This window comes from Trichosurus vulpecula, chromosome 3 (assembly GCF_011100635.1).
Source record: "Trichosurus vulpecula isolate mTriVul1 chromosome 3, mTriVul1.pri, whole genome shotgun sequence".
Classification (NCBI taxonomy): Eukaryota; Metazoa; Chordata; class Mammalia; order Diprotodontia; family Phalangeridae; genus Trichosurus; species Trichosurus vulpecula.
Genome location: NC_050575.1, coordinates 392,905,080 through 392,925,213, shown reverse-complemented (window position 1 = coordinate 392,925,213; position 20,134 = coordinate 392,905,080). Strand labels below are relative to the sequence as shown.

The window sequence follows — 20,134 nt, the reverse complement described above, 5'->3', positions numbered from 1 at the left end:
AGGTGCTCTCTAGACCCTTTCGGGTCTTCTTGATGTGGCAATTAATTTACACTGATTTAAAATCTAGATGAAATTATAACAATGTCTATGTCATTTCAGCTGTCCATTTCCCACTTATTTTCAATAATTTGTATAAATAACTCAGGGCTAAATCTTTTAAATTGTGTGTCCTATCTTTTTCTTGTTTTTATTCTTTATTCCTGGTTATTATGTATTCTGACCTACATTCTGATTAGTTAGTGGCTGACTGTGCACAGGCAACTTTTTCAGGGAAGACTCTCACATCAATAAGTCTTTTTCTGTCTATTAAAATGCAACCAATTCCATTCTGTGTGAGGGCATTTGGTGCTCGCCATGTTCATCTCTTTCCCCAACTGTTTCTGTTGAGGGTACCATCACTTTCCATTCTGGTTGGCTGACAATCTTAGCCTACACAGTCAATCTACTTCACAAGAGCTTGTCACTTCTATCTCAATAGTGTATCTTTATTTAAGCAAGCAAAAATATTTACTCAATCAATCAGCAAAGTAGAAGTTGCGGACATTATACTATTGGAGTAGAAGGCAAAATACACAAGAGCAAACGGGCTATTCAAGTTGGGAGCAAGGAAAAAAAAAATCAACTAAGAAGAGAATAATCTTACCAGAGAAGTCTCCTGTTAACTGTCTCTGGTGTTGTTGGTCCTAGGAATCAAGTTATATGTTAGAGGGCATATTTCTCCTATATGTCTGTGGCTCTGGAGGTTCCTATTAGCCATTCAAAAATCCACGCCTTACCCCTCTCGCTCACCCATTTTCTCCCTCAAACTCTACTTTTCTCTCTCAAAGTCTCTCTCCTGCACATACCCTGTACACAGAGGCTCAAAGGTTTCTCAGACAATCAGGCGTAATGTTGCTGCACGTAAGTAGCATCACAGGGCTGTCCTTTAGGGAACTGCCAAATAGTCCTGGAAAGGGAGTATTATACAAGAATATGCTAGTATGAGTATTTGGGCTCCCACATGTCACTGGTTTGGTCCAAATACGAGACCACTTTTGTCTATAAAGTAGGCACTAGGGAGGTCTGATTAACGGTCATAACTAGCAAGGGGCTTTCCAGAGCTTCAGGGCTTTGCCACAGGGCAAGGTCCTCTACCCTTCCTTCTTCCCCCAGGGTGACAACATGAAGGAGCATTCACTTCTCAGAAGACCAAGCTAGGGAAGCATGCCCCAACGCTGGCACCCCAGGAAGAGGAAGTATATGGAAGCATGTTCTCCTCTTCCCTCTCCCAAATCCAGCATTGCCAATCCCCTCAGGGTTCCTTCTACCATCCAGCCCCTTTTCCTGACCTGAAGATCTGCATCAGACAGAATGTTCTAAATTTGCCCATTAGCCTCAAGATACACTGTCTCTCCCTTCCCAATCGAATTTCTTCCAAGTGCCAGAATCTGTAATATTGGCTCTGCTGGTTAAATAAACCCTTAGTGAATATTAAATTACTGTAACCAGCTAGATAAAATAAAAATTCAATAATATATTTTTGCTAAGCACCACCTTAGTTCAGACCTAGTATGCACTAGCAAGAAAAAGGCTGTCCTCATGCTCAAGTAAAGCATCATCTAAGGGGCAATTCAAATACTGTGTTATGATATATAAGGTAGTGACATTCTGTATTTCTATCCTATGTCCTGATTATTGCAAATAATGAATCCCAAAGTGGTCACATTAATTAAATTCACACTATTTGAAGTATAACTATGTTAAATAAGGTCATTGGTTCCAGCCCAATGGAAATATGCAATGAAAATGTGATAATGCAACCACTTCACAGGATTCGTTATTTACACTAAGCATGACCTAGCTGTACAACAAAAATAATACATAGGGAAAAGAGATGAGGACCCAAAACAGAAGCCTGATACCCACAGTTAGTAGGTATGACTTGGAGGAAGATCCAGCAAAGACATTAAGAAGAAATCAGACAGACAGGCAGGAGAAAGAAGAGGGCAGTGTCAGGAAAATCAAGAGAGAACAAGAAGTGACTAACACCATCAAAGCCTGTAGGACTGTCACTGGTGACTTTGGAGAAACCAGCTTTCAGTTGAATGATGAGGTGAGGAGCCAGACTTAAGTCAAGTTAAGGGTCATAAATAAGCCCTTCTTTAAAAAAAAAGAAACAGTCCCTTCTTCATTGCCCACCCTACACAGACAGACAGACACACACACACACACACACACGCCCTCTCTCTGCCAAGCTGACTTTTAGAGTCTCACTAATGTTCCCACTGCAGGAGTGCAAAGAATGTTTCCCTTTTGTCTTGGTGATGTAAAGTCCTGAGGAAAATGAGAAGAATGAGCCTTATCCATGGACGAAGATGGGTAATTCTATCATGGGCAAGGGACCCCTGCCGGATCATTTTTGGTAGTTTCAAAATCAAGCTTAAATGACCATCTAGCTACCGATGACTAGAACAGAACAAAAAGGTTTGGACAGATAGCCTGGTAGATCTTTCATCGTATTCTTTTTATTTTATAAGACAATGTAAACTTTTTAAATGTCTTATTTATAAAGCTTTTAATAATGTCTCTTGTCCTTTTGACCAATGTAGTCTAAGGTCTAGGGTTTGCATTGAGGAGCACTAGGAAAGAAGGAGCCATAATGGGGTAGCCAAAATAATTTTTATTAAATGGGGATAATCTCATGTTTCCAGCAGCTTCTAGAATCACTAGCTTCGTCTAGAATCAAGGTTTCAAAGAACCAAATTAGGGTAGGCCCTTAAGCATGCAATTTAAAAGTCACAAAGCAGTTACAGATTAAGGGAATTCACTTGGACAAGTTCAGGCAGGGCAGGTGTAGTATATAATTCTGCTGCCTAGGTCAGACAGAGGTCACTACTATAGGTGGAAACAAAAAAAAATCCCTTTTGTTTATCCTGTCTTTCCACATGAAGTTTTCCCCAAATTTCCTGTCTCCTATAATAAAAAAAAAGTCTCAAAGTATGATTCTGTGATCAGGTCCTCAACTGACTAAGTGGTCCATGGACTAATGAATCCATGATGCAAGGACAAGATTTACTATTGACCTACTAGGCTCCCATCCAAGGAAGAAAATAGCTAGATGATTGCTTATTGAATGATTCTGAAACAAGAAATATACCTTACTGCCCTTTGAGAGTACAGAATGGTTACAATGCTCTTGTCACAGTAATTAACAAATTGACTAAGAAGATGGTATCTGACACGCTAGTGTTGCTCCCGAGTTTCCTACATAAACTATCCAAACCCTGTGAATCCACAGAAAACACCACATTTTTCCTCACTTTTTTCCTCACCCCCTGCATTATAAAACTGGGGCAAGGGGAAGGAGAGGATATCTTATGATAGTGAGACGGGGAGCAGGGGAAAGGTGCTTATTTATTTCCCTGGAATGATTTAGAAACTAGAAATTTTAAAAGCCACAGTTATATACTTTCTCCTGACCCCTAAACTTCTAGTACCAAGAATGATACAACCAACCCTAAAACTTACAAAACAATGAGTTCACTTTATGGACCCTGAAGACTATACTTTTGTTTACATACCACATTACAAAGTCCCTTTGTTTAAAAGCCCTTTCAAAACCTGTCACCAATCCACCTTTCCAAACTCAACAATGCTTCAAGCATTCTTTGGTCCAGACAGACTAGACTTCTAAATGTTCTTCAGAAAAGACATTCTATCTTGTGTCTCTGTATGTCTGTCCAGGCTGCTCCCCATGCCTGCAATAAACTCCCTACTCGCCTCCACTTTTTAAAATCAATCCCTAGCTTCCTTCAAAAGTCAACCCAAGTGTCACATCTGTCTTTCATGTGCCTCTCCTGATCCACCCAGCAAGAATAATTACCATGCTGTTAGGGTTTTTACCCACACCTGTGATCTGTGACATAGAGAACCCTGCCCCAGCAACTCAGCCCTTGTTCAACAACTTATAGTCTGGAATTAGCAATGGCACTGAGAGGGAAAGCAACTAACCCAGGGTCACACAGCCAGACTATGTCAAGCGGGCCAATCCTAGGGTTTCCATTCACAGTCAAGAATATGACAAAAGATGGGAAGATGTGAATACTGGGATTATGGAAAGACAAACACACTAACATGCTGTTGGTAGAGTTCTAAATTGGCAGCTTGGTGGTGATGGCCTAGCTCAGAATTAGGGAGACCTGAGTTCAAATCTAGCCGCAGACACTCAGTTCCCTCAGCTGTAAAATGGGGATAACAACAGCACTTAACTCCCAGGGTTGTTGTGAGGACCGAATGAAGTATCTGTAAATCATTTACCACAGTGCCTGGTACATAGCAGGCACTTAACAAGTGCTGATTCCCTCTCCTTCCTCAAAAATTTTTGGAAAACAATATGGAATTATGCAAAATAAAGTGACTAAAATATCTATACACTAAACTTAAACCAGAGATTCCACTACTAGGAATATACCTCACAGAGGTCAATGAAAAATTATACCAAATACAAATAAAACAAAATATTTAACTATTTGTAGCAAAACACCAAAAACAAAGTATATGCCCATTTACTATGTCTAAACAAATTATTACACATTCCAATGTAATGGAATATGACTGTGCTGTAAGAAAAATGAACATGGTAACTACAGAGAAACATGTAAAGATTTACATGAACTGATAAAAAAGTGAAGGAATCAGAACCAGGAAAACAATATACATAATGATTATATCAATGCAAACTGAAAGAACAAAAACAAAATGACCCAAGCTACATGCAGCACAATAGTGATCAAGCTTGACCCCAAAAGACAGATGAAAACAATTCATTCCTTTGCTGCCCTCTGCAAGGGCAGAAGACTGCAGGTATGGAATGATTCATATACTATCAGATTTGGGGATATGTTGGTTAGTTGTGCAGAACATTTTTTTTCTTTCTTCCACTTTTTTTCTTTAATATGAAAGGCAGCTTCTCTGGGAGGGAATGGGAAAACAGGCACAGCAGGAGATGGAGGTAACATCAAAAAACAAAGATAGTGATAAAGATTTAATTTTGAAATGATGGAAAGCAATCATAGGTTTCTGAGCAAAGGAGTTACCAGATTACAACTATGCCTAAGGGAAAATTAATTTGGCAGTGGTAAGTAAAATGAAGAGAAGTCAGGAAACAGTTCCAATAATCCAGGAAAGAGGTAAGAAAAATCTGAACTAGGCTGAAGAGAACAGGACTAGAAACTAAACAAGAGATACAGGGGACACTGCAGAAACAGAATGATAGATGAGTTAAAGGAAAGATTCAAACAAAGACTAAAATGTGAGCCTAGAGGACTAACATTCAGATTGGCAGGGTCATTTAAAATGAAAGTCATAAAGAAAGCACATAGGAAAATGATGAGTTGGTTTTGGATATTTTGGGTTCAAGAGGACATCGAGGTAGGGATATCCATCAGGCATTTGGAAGTACCATTCTAGAGCTCTGGGAATAGTGATTAGAGCTGAAGATAGGCACTAGCAAGTCATTCCCATAGAGCTGACAACTAAAGTCAAAAGAGTAGATATTACTGAGGAAGACAATAGAGAAAAATGAAAGAGGATCAAGGAAAGAACCTTGGGGAAATATCTACATGTAAGAGGAAAGGAGAAGCTAGTAAAAAAAAGTAGCAAGAAAGGCAAAAACAGCTACGGAGATAGAATTTCTAAGGAAGAAAATAACTTCGCAAAAGAATCAGACACTAGATGGAAGTCAAGTGATGAAGACAGACACTAGGGTAGCAGTTGAATCAGAAGAGAGAAGGAGATATATTCAAGAGATGTTGCAAAGGCAGAAAAGGCAGGACTTGCAATAAGTTGACCAAGTGAGAGTGAAGAATTAATGGTAACACCGAGACTATCAGTCTAGGTGACTGGGTAGATGGTGGAAATAGGGAATTTAGAAGAGGAATGGGTTTGGAAGTAAAGATAACGAATTCTATTTAGGACATATTGAGTTTAAGATGTCTATGGAATATATAAGTTTGAGATGTCCAATAAGCAGCTGATGGTGCAAGACTTTACTTTCTACTGGGAGATTTAGTATGTAAACATATATAAATAAAAAGTACATGCAATTTGACAAAGAGAGCACTAGGGACTGTCATTGAATTAAAAAGTCACTGAGTATAAACCACAAGTTTGCCCCAACTAATACCATAAATGGGATCCATAAAATCGTATTAGAAAATGATTAATGAGGGCAATTCATTCCATAGGTATAGTGTTATAATGATGACGGACAAAGTAACCATATATAGGACATGACTGTACTCTGAGAGGATTGGCCAGTAAAAGAAAGAAATAAGGTAGAATATGCCAAAAGGGCAGTAACTCAGGGATTAAAAAGATCAATGAAAACCTGACCATGTTTGTAGGCAGCAGGCAGAGACTGAATTAATAAAAAACAGGAAGAATAATTGATAGAGCCACATCCAGAAGACTGGAAAAGATGGGATGAAGGGGATTTTGAATTAATTGAGCTGGTAGTGAAAGAACAAAAGTCAAGTCAATAATAAATATTAAATGCTTATTATGTGGCCCGCACTGTGTAAAGAGCTGGAGATGCAAGGAAATGCAAAAATACATGGCTCTTGCCCTCAAGAGAGGTCCCTATCAAGGGAGTTATGCAAATAACCAGGCACATAGAATCTATCTATATTCATGGGGGGAAATAATATCAGAGTGAAGAAGGAACTAGCTTTAAGGGAGAGGGGCAGTTCTTGCAGAAGGTGGGATTATAGCAGAGACCTGAAGGAAGCCAAGAGGCAGATAGGAGGAAGAGAATTGCAGGCATAAGAGACACCAAGTGAAAAATACATCATCCAGAGATAGAGAGCCCAGTGAGAGAAACAGCAAGGAGCCAAATATCCCTGGAAAGTAGAATATACTGAGTAGAGTAAGGAAAAAGTAGGAAAGGTCAGGTTATAAAAAGTAGGAAGTAGGTCAGGTTATAAAGTGTTTTAAAAGCCAAAGAAAGGATCTTATATTTGACCCGAGGTAATAAGGAGCCACTGGAGTTTATTGAGCAAGAGAAGGATAGTGACGTAATCAGAACTGAACTTTGGGAAGATCTTTGATAGCTGAGTGGAGGGTGGATTGGAGTGGCGAAAGACTTCAGACAGTGAGACCAACCAGAAGGCTGTTGTAGTAGTGTGACGTGACATGGACTTGTGAGAAGGGAAAACATGTAAGAGATACTGCAAAGGTAGAAACAACAGGACTTGGCAAAAGACTGGAAATGTAGGATGAATGCGATTAAGAAGTGGTGGCTGGGGGGCGGAGCTAAGATGGCAGCTGGAAAGCAGGGACTAGCGTGAGCTCCCCGCCAAGTCCCTCCAAAAACCTATAAATAATGCCTCTCAACCAATTCTACAACTGCAGAATGCACAAAATAGCAGAGGGAAGCAGGGCTCCAGCCCAGGACAGCCTGAATGGTCTCTGGGTAAGGTCTATCCCGCACAGAGCTGGGAGCAGAGCAGAGCCCAGTGTGGACGGCGCGAACCAACCAGACCAGGAGCCGCGCGGAGCATGCCCTAGCGCCCTGAATCAGTGAGCTGTGACAGTTACCAGACTTCACAACCCACAAACACCAAAGACAACAGAGAAGGTTAGTGGGAAAAGCTGAGGGGAGTGGAAGGAGTTCCTGGTTCGGCTACCGCCACGGGGGCAGCGGAAGTGGGGCAGCTACAGAACTACAGCTGCAGTTGCTTCTGGCCCCAGGCCCACCTGGTGGGAGGAATTAAGTGGTGGATAAGAGCAGGAGTGCAGAGCCTGCTGAAGATCTAAGTCCAGTCCGGATTGGGAGTTCTTGGGGAAGGAGGAGTGCTGGTGTGGCAGAGCTGGCTATAAGAGCTCTGAAAGCAACAGCGCATCCCCCCAAGCTTGGAACATAGTACTCTTCACTCTACAAGCAGTCATACCCTGCTGAAAAACTCAAGGGTCAAGTAAGTTGGCTGGGAATATGGCAAGGCAGAGAAAATGCATCCAGAATCAGTCTCAGACTTTGGAATCTTTCTTTGGTGACAAAGAAGACCAAAACATACAGACAGAAGAAGTCAACAAAGTCAAAGAACCTACAACAAAAGCCTCCAAGAAAAATATGAACTGGTCTCAGGCCATGGAAGAGCTCAAAAAGGATTTGGAAAAGCAAGTTAGAGAAGTAGAGGAAAAACTGGGAAGAGAAATGAGAAGGATGTGAGAAAAGCATGAAAAACAAGTCAATGACTTACTAAAGGAGACCCAAAAAAATATTGAAAAATATACTGAAGAAAACAATACCTTAGAAAATAGACTAACTCAAATGGCAAAACAGCTCCAAAAAGCCAATGAAGAGAAGAATGCCTTGAAAGGCAGAATTAGCCAAATGGAAAAGGAGGTCCAAAAGACCACTGAAGAAAATACTACTTTAAAAATTAGATTAGAGCAAGTGGAAGCTAGTGACTTTATGAGAAATCAAGATATTATAAAACAGAACCAAAGGAATGAAAAAGTAGAAGACAACGTGAAATATCTCATTGGAAAAACCACTGATCTGGAAAATAGATCCAGGAGAGATAATTTAAAAATTATTGGACTACCTGAAAGCCATGATCAAAAAAAGAGCCTAGATATCATCTTTCAAGAAATTATCAAGGAGAACTGCCCTGATACTCTAGAGCCACAGGGCAAAATAGAAATTGAAAGAATCCACCAATCGCCTCCTCAAATAGATCCCCAAAAGAAATCTCCTAGGAATATTGTCGCCAAATTCCAGAACTCCCAGTTCAAGGAGAAAATACTGCAAGCAGCCAGAAAGAAACAATTTGAGTATTGTGGAAACACAATCAGGATAACACAAGATCTAGCAGCTTCTACATTAAGAGATCGAAGGACTTGGAATACGATATTCCGGAGGTCAATGGAGCTAGGATTAAAACCAAGAATCAACTACCCAGCAAAACTGAGTATCATGCTCCAAGGCATGGATATGGATATGGATTTTCATATGGATTTTCAATAAAATAGAGGACTTTCAAGCTTTCTCAGTGAAAAGACCAGAGCTGAACAGAAAATTTGACTTTCAAACACAAGAATCAAGAGAAGCATGAAAAGGTAATCAAGAAAAAGAACAAGAAAAAGAAATTGCAAGGGACTTACTAAAGTTGAACTGTTTTGTTTACATTCCTACATGGAAAGATGATGTGTATGATTCATGAGATCTCAGTATTAGGGTAGCTGAAGGGAATATGCATATATGTATGTATGTATGTATGTATGTATGTGTGTATATATATATGTGTGTGTGTGTATGTGTGTATGTGTATATATATGTATATGTGTGTATACGTATGTATATATGTATATGTGTATATATATATAGAGAGAGAGAGAGAGGGCACAGGGTGAGTTGAAGATGAAAGGATGATACCTAAAAGAAATCAAATTAAGGGATGAGACAGGAATATATTGAGAGAGGGAAGGAGAGATAGAATGCGGTAAATTATCTCGCATAAAAGTGGCAAGAAAAAGCAGTTCTGTAGGAAGAAAAGAGAAAGAAGGTGAGGGGGAATGAGTGAATCTTGCTCTTATCAGATCTGACCTAAAGAGGGAATACCATACACACTCAATTGGATATCTTACCCCACAGGAAAGCAGGAGGAAGAAGATAAAAAAGGGGGGATGATAGAAGGGAGGGCAGTTGGGAGAGGAGGTAATCAAAAACAAACACTTTCGAAAAGGGACAGGGTCAAGGGAGAAAATTGGACAAAGGGGGATAGGTTAGGAAGGCGCAAAATATAGTCTTTCACAACATGAGTATTGTGGAAGGGTTATACATAATGATACGCATGTGGCCTATGTTGAATTGCTTGACTTCTTAGGGAGGGTGGGTGGGAATGGAAGAAGGGAGAGAATTTGGAACTCAAAGTTTTAAAAACAGATGTTCAAAAACAAACAAAAAAAAAGTTTTTGCATGTAACTAGAAAATAAGATACACAGGCAATGGGGCGTAGAAATTTATCTTGCCCTACAAGAAAGGAAGGGAAAAGGGGATGGGAGGGGAGTGGGGTGACAGAAGGGAAGGCTGACTGGGGAACAGGACAACTAGAATATACACCATCTTGGAGTGGGGGGAGGGTGGAAATGGGGAGAAAATCTGTAATTCAAACTCTTGTGAAAATCAATGCTGAAAACTAAATATATTGAATAAATTAAAAAAAAAAGAAGTGGAGGCTGACACCTATGTTATGAGCCTAGACTGAGAAGAGCATGCCATGGCATATGCATGATCCCCCTCAAAGGGAAGACAGGAAAGCAAACAGGAATTAGTAGAGTCACCATACCTTAGAGAGGACCTGACCTTGAACAAGGTACTGAACCTCCAAGTGCTTCAGTTTCCTTTTCTACAAAATAAAGGGGCAGAACTAGATGACCTCTGAGGTCCCTCCCAGAATCTAGAATCCTGTGTTGTAGTAGGACATAGAGCATATACAGTTTTGGATAATTTTATTGGTTAAAAACTGACCAGATGTTGGTAACTATGAATTGTATTTGTCTGTCTGTTGATATTTGTAATTTGTTTGTATTTTGGTTTTGAGGTTCGGGATGCTGGTTCTTTTCCCCCAAACTAAATGTTCTGAACCTCAGGGTGCTGGTTTTTTCCCCTGAAGTATGTCTCTTGATGCTTGTGTGTATGCTCCCCTGAACTAACTGAATGCTAACTGAATGCTGGTGTTTTTCCCCTGAACTAAATGAATGTTGTCTGTATGCTAACTGAATGCTGGATTAAAGTAAGCTGGTCAACCCCTTCACCGTGCTTTCCTTGTTTAAGCAGATAAAAAGAACCTGTGCTTTCCCGGCATTCCAGGCAGCCTCCTGGGTGCTGGCTGTGGGGGGGAATCTTACACCCCCACAGAAGCTGCTAGCTGGGTTGTTAAAACACCATCCTCCACTCAGTTGTCAAACTGATCATCCTAAAGTGCAAGTATCATCATTCAATAAACTCCAGTGACTCCTTATCACCTCCAGGATCAAATATAAAATCATTTGGCTTTTGAATAATGCAGAGCAAGTAGTTAAAATATCCATGCCCTTTGACCCAGAGATTCCACTGCTAGGCATATAACACAAAGAAGTGTTGACAAAAATAAACCAAACAACCAATTCAATAGTAATGGTTAGAGTGCCAGGCCTGGGGTCAAAAAAGCCTGAGTTCAAATCTGGCCTTAGATACTTACTAGGCCTGGGCAAGTCATTTAAGCCTGTTGCCTCAGTTTCCTCATCTGTAAAATGAGCTAGAGAAGGAAACGGCACACAGGAAGTTCTCTGCTCCCAGGCATGGCCCAGCAATGCTCAATGAGATAAACTGAGTCACTCTGGCTACAATGTGGAAGCCAGTTAGTCTTCTATATGGTTCACCTTCTTATCTAAGCAGCAAAGTATTATTTGGTCTCATATTCCACCAATTGCAGTTTTTCCATATTTTCAAATACTGAAGCAGGTAAGACAATAAGGAACAAGCAATACAGGAAGGATTATTTTATATGTCTAAGTGTTATTTTATTTGAGGGTTCCTTATTTCTCAGTTTACACTTTAAAGATGATTCAGTAAAGGATTAGGTTTTTTGTCATTGTTGCTGCTGTGATAGAGGGTGCCCAAAAAGTCTGATTGCAGTTTTAAGCTACTAAAACTTAAAATAAGCTTTTAAAAATCACGATTAAAACTTAAAACTATATTCACAGGGGCAACTAGGTGGCTCAGTGAGTAGAGCACCGGCCCTGGAGTCAGAAGGACTTGAGTTCAAATTCTACCTCAGACACCTGGCACATTTACTAGCTGTGTGACCTTGGGCAAGTCACTTAACCCCAATTGCCCTGCCTTCCCCCCTCCAAAAAACGAAAAAACAACTATACTCACATGTTTGGGATACTCTGTATAACACCAATTTTCCTGTTCTAAAATCTAGAAGATGGCCTTAAAAAGAAAATCACTTTATGGTTGTTTATAAGTGGCTCTGATTAACATAGAAAATAAATCTGTAGTATATTTACTCTAAAGGGTATCACCACAAGTGAACTGGTATTAAATTTCAAAATGTAAAACTGATCTATTTAGTGACTTTTAAACTCTAGTCTTCTAGGGAAAACAAACTACATAGCCACTAAAAGTGTTCTCATATGGTTCTTGTCTTCTTGTCATTTAATTTATTCAAGCATGAACACAATTATAAATTTTACTAGGCAAATTAATGTATTGAACAGTCTAACAGGAAGTTGGGTTGGAGGATTCATGTTAGGAAGCAGGAGGAAATTAAGTTGGACTAGGAACTTTGAACCACAGCCCTTTTCACTTTCTATTCCCTTTCCTCTAATTCAACCCCCTCCCACCCATCCCACCCTCAAGACTTTGGTGATTTATTAGCTGTAGGTAACTGATGGAGCAGTATGGACAACAAACGTACAAAAATAAAGCCAAGTTTTTGACCCAGGAAGACAAGAAGAAATGGAATGCCAACTAATTTGGGAAAAGGAACAGAAAAAATGATGTGTGTGCTTGTTTTATAGTTATTCTTTAAATTTCAATAAATCAAAAAATATAAGAAAAGGTTAATGATTTGGGAGTACAAATATTTTGCACCTTATAAAGTGAAAGACATACAAAAGATTTGGCATTGCATGAAAAGATATTTTTAAATGTACTCTTTAGAAGTCTGAAGTTTTGGGGTTTTTTAAAATTTTTTTTGTTGTTTTACTTTATCCCAGTGATATCTTTATTTCCTGAAACATTTAAAACACCTAAAAACTGCAGTGTCAAAAGTGAGTTCTCCCTCATGAGTTCTCCCTCATCAGAGGTCTTCAAGAGGAAACTGGATGACCATTTACCCAGTAAATTATAGTGGAAATTCATTTCAGTTATATATGTTAGACTAGATGGCCACTACGGTTCCTTCCAACTCTAAAATTCTGTTATTAGAAATGAAATTCTGTCAACATCTGTTGCCTATGATAAACATTTATTCTGGGATAGTATGTAACTTAACTATTAGGCAAAGATCCATGTAATGACCAGAAAACTGCATAAAGGTAAAAACATAATTTGTCTCATAGTATCATAATCTAGAGATGGTCAGAATCATCCAAGTCATCCCCTAATTATACAGATGAAAAAACGAAGACCCAGAGAGGTAAAGTGACTTGCCCAGAGCCAAACAAGTAAAAAGTGACAGAGCCAAGATTAAAAATCCGGTTCTAAATTTATAATTCTTTCCACTACAAGTTACTTGAATGAAGGACAAGTGACTCATAAAATCAACAAGCACATATTAAAAGCCTTTGCTACGTGTCAGGCTGGGGATACAAATAAAAAGCAGCAATAACCCCTTCCCTCAAAGACCTTGCATTCTAATGGGGGAACCGACATGGTATAAAAACCATGTATCATGATGAGGAACCCCCTCTACCAATTTAACACCTCTTCTGCCATCTGACTATATGGCAACAATTCCACACAAATGACATTCTGTCTTCCACCATTTGCAATGATTAACCCAATGCCTTGGATGCTTTCCCGCTTTCCCTCCAATTTACAAAACTATAAATTATAGAGGCCTGACCTGCATAAGTAAAGGGAAGTTTCTAACCCAAAGTTCCCAATAACCACGAAATAGTAAGTTTAATCCACATCTCTATTTAAAGCTACATCATAGCTAGATTTTTTTTAAGTTACTGATATAAACTTGGTTTTACACAGCCTAAATTGCTCCCTGTACACCTTCATCATGCCAGACAGTCATCTCACATAACAAAGAATTTTTTTAAAGAAAAAACTAAGAGAAAAAAACCAGCAAAATTAATAAAAATATTAAAAATGCAATGTTTCCTGTTGCGGGCCGAGTTAGAGCTGAGCCCTGTCCTCCTCGGACCTCCAGGCCCAGGGGCCTGCTGAGATAAACTCAGGGCTTTGGGATGTGGGTGGAGCCAGGAGGAGGGGTCTCGCCTTTGTTGCCTCCCTGGCAATTCCAGGTCTTTGCCCAGACCTGCCTGAGCACATGGAACTTCCGGTTCTCTGCCTGGCTTGCCAGAGCACGTGGAGTTTCCAGTTCTTTGCCTGGACTGCCTGACCGCAGGGAGCTTCGGGTTAGCTCAGGAAGAGAAGGGGAGGAGAGTAGGCGGAGTTGGGGCGGTCCTAGTACCCAGGTGTCTTGAATTTTACCTGTCCTTCATCTATGTAACTAAAGAATGTACCTACATCACTAAAGATATAAAAGTTTGCTGCTACCCTGAATAAACGGAGTCCTTCACCATCTTTCGGCTCCCGCCCCATTCATCGTCCGTGAGATCAGGTCCTTTGCTTAGGCAAAGGCCTGGGGCTTGGGGGGAACCCCGAGTATAGTTGCGAGGCTTTGGGAGCCCGTAACAGTTTCCCATCCATGGCCCTACCTCTGCAAAGGACTAAGGGGAAGTACCTTCTTTGGATTTAAACTTGTTCTTTGCAATTGTGCAGCTTTTATTTATGATTCTTTTGTCATTATTGTTCTTTCTCTTTGCATTGCTGGAGTCATCATGTATGGTTTTCTTGGCTTGGCTTCATTCTGAATCTATTCATCCAAGTCTTTCCATGCTTCTCTGTATTCGGCATCATTTCTTGTTGTTCAGTCATTTAAGTTGTGTCCAACTCTTCTTGACCCCATTTGGGTTTTTTTGGGGGGAAAGATACTGAAGTCATTTGCCATTGCCTTCTCCAGCTCATTTAACAGATGAGAAAACTGAGGCAAACAGGGTTAAGTGACTTGCCGAGGGTCACACAGCTAGTAAATGTCTGAGGCCAGATTTAAACTCAGGTCTTCTTGACTCTAGGCCCAGCACTCCATCCACTGTGCCACCTAGCTGCCCAATTTCTTACAATACAGTAATCTTCCATACGTTTTGGTGTCTACGAAGTCTTTCTTTTTATAAATAACTTCCTTGGAGCTATATATGTAATTAAAGTACCTCTGGGTCAAAGAATATGGGCACTGTAACCACTTAATTTACATAATGCCATATTGCTTTGAAAATGGCTACACAACTGAAACAACAACAACATAAATTTATAGCTCCACTAACAATGTTCTGACGTTCCTGTCTTTCCCTCCAATATTAACTCTTTCCACCCTTTGTCATCTCTGCCAATTTACTGACTGTGAGGTCAAACTTCAGAGTTACTTTGATTTGCGTTTCTCTATTAAGTGTTTTGGAGCATTCTTTCATACAGCTGTTAATAGTTTACCATTCTTCTTTTGAGAACTGTTCTCTTCATATGCTTTGACTAGCTACTAGGTAAGAGAGTTTTAGTCTTCCCTAACTCACTTTCACTCCCACACAACGTAGAATAGCAGCTTTTCCTTCAAGTGCTATGTGCTCTGTTCTACTAGCTGTACCTACACCAGACTCCAATCCATCTGACCTGCTCTGGCTGGCCCCTGCCATCCCACCATCCCTGCCTGTTTCTTATGCATTCTAAACTAGGTGATATAGCAAAATGGTCCTTACCCTCAAGGAGTTTATATTTTAATTGTGGGAGATAGTATGTTCATATATTGGCATATACAAAAAGGTACAAGAGGAGAAGGATGGGTGGGGTGGGAATCCAGACAGGACTCCCACAGAATGTGGCAAAGGCAGGGAGGTAGGGAGGGAATGCATGGGGCGGGGCAGAAGCGGGGGGGGGGGGGGGGGGGGGGGGAAGACAGTTAATGTAAAGGGAATAGAATGGAGATGGAGTATCATGTGATAGTAATTACTATTCAGGGTATTATATATCCCTAAGGAACAATAGCTTATTTGCTCTAAAGACCTAGCTATGTTTAAATTATTTGCAATAAGTCCATTCAAAAATATTCATTAAATAGCTAATATGTGCAAAGCAATGGGTTAGGCATGAGGAATACAGAGATGAAAATTATAGTTCCTGCATTCAAAAATCTTATATTTTATTTGAGGAAAACATATGTGGAGGTAAATATAACCTAAGGTACAATGGAATGCAGTCAAGGGAAACATATAAAGAAAGTGCTATAGGAAAATGTGAGGAAGGAAAGAACATTTTTAACTGAGGGGAATGGGGGTAAACCAGTGGTGGGATTCATCCACTTCACGTGGGTTCAGTAGAAATGGTACCTAATTTTAGGTTGAGTTCTGCAAACCGGTTGTTAGTAGGGCCAGGGGCCTGCGCCCACCACTTCAGTATCGGAGGTGCCTCTGCTCGGTTCCATGTTTAATTCATTTGAATCCTACCACTGGGGTAAACTTCACAGAGGCATTTGTAAGCCTTGAAAGAAGAGGTCTCCACAAGGTTGAGATGAAGTTAGGATTACATTCCAAGCTCAGGGACAGCTTTCACAAATGCACTGAACATAGAATGTTGAATTTGGCTAATAGCTGGCAATTCAAGTTGGTTGGAATGAAGAATGTATGGAGGGAAATAATATGAATTAAGGTTGAAAAGACAGACTAAAATGTGATTGTAGAAAATCTCTCTACATTTATATTTTATGGTAAAGGCAATAGTTAATACAAAGAAGTTAGTTTTCAAGCAAAGGAGTTTCACGGTCAGGCCTGTGCATCAGAACAACTTTGGCAGTTTACGGATAATGCATTGGAGAGGGGAGAAAAGACAAGAAGTAAGTAAGGCAATTTCAGTAGTCCAGTGTCACGTGATAAGGACCTGAACGGGGGAAATGACGTATAAGTGGAGAGAAGGGACAGATATTATAGAGGCAGAATCTGTAGGATTTAAATGGCCATATATGAATGTGGGAGGTAAGGTGGGGGGGAGGAATAAAAAATAACAAGTAATGGTCAAGTTAAAAAATAGTTTTTACTAAAGCGCACATTCTTCTTCAGAAACTTTTAAAGCCCTAGGTACAGAATAAGCTTGAATGCATTATCAGTTTAAGGATAAAAAGTTCTTGGTAATTTTTAAAAGTTTATTAAGTCTGTTAAAAAGAAACATGTTATATGTGTTTATTAATAAGTAGAAAACAAACTCAGTACTGCCTTATAATGCCTTTTAACTGGTCCTTTGGCAAAGATAAATTATTGGCTCTAGATATAATCTAGCTATCATTCCTGAGCCTCATTAACTTCTATCAAAGTCTAATTAACACGGAACAACAAAGATAGTACCTTTCTTAAGGTCTAGTTGGGTGTGGAGTTTCTATAGCTACAGAGAATGAGGGCCACAGTCCACACTTCCTGATTTGCTGCCAAATTTCTGACAATTTATTGAGAAATTTCCATTTCCTTATAACTATAAAATATTAATATTTGTACTACAAATAAAAAATAACACAATTACACATATTACCACTTCAATTTTCAAATCTACAAGAGGTAATTTATCAATTTTATCATTTAAGCATTTACAAAAGGCTTCTGAATTCTCCCATAAGATTTTTCCTTTTGGTGATTAAAAACCTATCTGTATTATTTACCTCCGCTCCTTTAATTCTGAACGTCAAGGATTTGAATCTTAATAATAATAGGTAGCACTGTATACAACTTTAAGGTCTACAAAGAGCTTTACAAATATTACCTCACCTTAGCCTCACAACAACTCTGGAAGAAAGGTGCTACTAAAATTATTATGCTCACCTTATGATGAGGAAACTGAGGCAGACGGAGGTTAAGCGACTTGCTCAGGATCATACAACTAATAACATGAACCTATATGCTCTATGAAGACAATGCGCAGTTTAAACCTTGTAGTAATCATTTTTTTTTCAAAAACTAGTAAATTCTAAAAAAAGCCAAGCAAGGAGAAAGAAATAATACAACGGTAATTATATGAAATTTCATAGAAAACCTTCCATAGGGAAGGAAAGGAGGAAGGAAGGATTTCAGAGAAGTTAGATACGATAGACTTTTGGAAATTATTGGCTGAGAACAGAAAGGAATGTAAATTATTTCTCATCTGTGTATGGCACCTTTACAAAAACTGACCAAGTATTATGGCATAAAAATCTCACAAATGCAGAAAAATTTTACTGACCATATGGAAAGAAAAAAATCAATAAAGAGCCATTAATATAAGAATTAAAATTAATTGAAGTCAAAATAATTTATTACTAAAGAACTGTTGTGCCAAAGACCAAATTTTAGAAACAATAAAGAATTTCTGGGATAATGACAACAATGAGATAACATACCAAAAGTTTTGAGATATAAATTTTACTCTAAAGACAGCTTTGGTTACATCTCTAAATATTTTTGTCAACAAAAGGAAAAAGAGAACAAATTAATAAATTAGACATTAAACTAAAAGAAAAAACTAGAACACCAAAAATTTGAAAAATCTAATTAAACACCAAAATAGGAATTCTGAAAATCAAAGAAGAGATTAATAAAATTGAAAGAAAAAAAGTGACTGAATTAAAATTAGGAACTTCTAAAAAATAGACAAACCATTAGCTAATTTGATTATTTAAAAAAGAAAACAACAGGAAAACCAAATTGTAGTTGGCTTAAGCATACAGTAGGTCTGCCCCTTTTACCTGTTCTCTGTATTGGTATATTGGTCTATTCTTTTTCTGTTTTGATTCTGTGTGGCTTAGGTATCAAAGACCATATTTGTATTATGGACTAAATTTGTTAGGATCTCATATTTTCTTATTTTTAGCAAATGGTTTATGTAATATTGGGATTAATTGTTCTTTGAATGTTTGATAGATTTGTGAAATGGATATTATGGGCGGGAAGGAAGGAGGGAGGGAGGGAGAAAATTTGGGACTCAAAGTTTTAAAAACCAATGTTAAACATTGTTTTAAAATGTAACTAGGGAAAAATAAAATGCTAAATAGAGGTGTGATTCTATACAACCATTCTGGAAGGCAATTTGGAATTGGAATAATTGGAATTACAAAGTGAAGTAATAGAAAGGAAAAAGAGAAGTGGATCCAGGACAGACCTCTGAGGGACACCTACAGTTAAAGGGTATTATCTGAAAGAGGATACAGCAAAGGTGACAGAGAAGGAGTGGTCATATATGTAGGAGGAAACTCAGGAGTGAGTGGCATCCTGAAAACCTAGAGAGAAGAATCAAGTAGGTGAATGGCAGGTCAAAAGACGTAGAGAAGTCAAGGAAAATGAGAACTGAAAAAAGGCTGTTGGATTTGGGAACTAAGAGAACATCAGTAACTTTTGAAAACCACAATATAAGGGATTAATAAGAGAGGGAGAAGAAACAAAGTAGAGGTACCCATTGTAGCTGGCTTTTTCAAAGAGTTCAGGATGAAGTGAAGGGTTTTCCTTTTATTCAGGACAGGAAAGACATGAGCATGTTAATAGGAAATGAGCTAGTAGAGGGGGAGAAATTGATAAATGAAAGAATGGGTATGACAGAGGGAGCAATCTGTTGGAGGAGATAGGATAAAATGGTACTGTTTGAACAAGCAGAGGAATTAGCTCTGGTAAGGAATAAAACTACTACATCTCATGAAACAAGTGTAAAGAAGAAGAAAATGGCACAATGCACCTGAGTATTTGGAAATGAGGAAGAGAGAAGAGCGAGCTCATGGTGAATGGCCCCAGTTGTTTCTGTTAAAATATGAGACAAGAATCTCAGCTGAAAAAGTAGAGATGGGGGAGCCATTGGAGGTTTGACAATGGATGAAAAGGTATACATATACATGTATGTATATGTATGTATGTATGTAAATGTGTGTATACATATACATATAGAATTTTCCAACAATCTCGGTGCAGATTTAAGACACTAAAGAGAAAAATTGCACCAAGACTTTTGGGACTGCCAGTTAATTTCTCTGTCATTCTATGTATGGTTAATTTTAGATAGATATACACACATACATATGTATATACACATATACACATACATACATACATAGCTACATGCATTATCCACACATATACATATACAGCCTTGGGCAAATTACTTGGGTCCTCCAGGTCTTAGTTTCTTCTATTATAAAATGTGACTGGACAAATGACTCCAACTATGAAGTTTATAAACACCATAAATAGTTAAAATAAAAAAGTTATGCCCAAACCTCACTTAACTATTTTCACTATAACAATCCATAAAAATAAAGGCATTTATTGAGGTTTCAAAAAAAAAAAAGAAGAAGGAAATGGATATTACCAGGTTCCA

At 38.8% G+C, this 20,134-nt stretch overlaps 1 protein-coding gene across 1 annotated transcript in view; it reads right to left on the bottom strand.

Annotated features, from left to right (window-relative positions):
• The window catches only part of NFAT5 (nuclear factor of activated T cells 5), a 136,331-nt gene that overhangs the window by 94,733 nt on the left and 21,464 nt on the right, over positions 1 to 20,134 (bottom strand). The window lies entirely within an intron of this gene.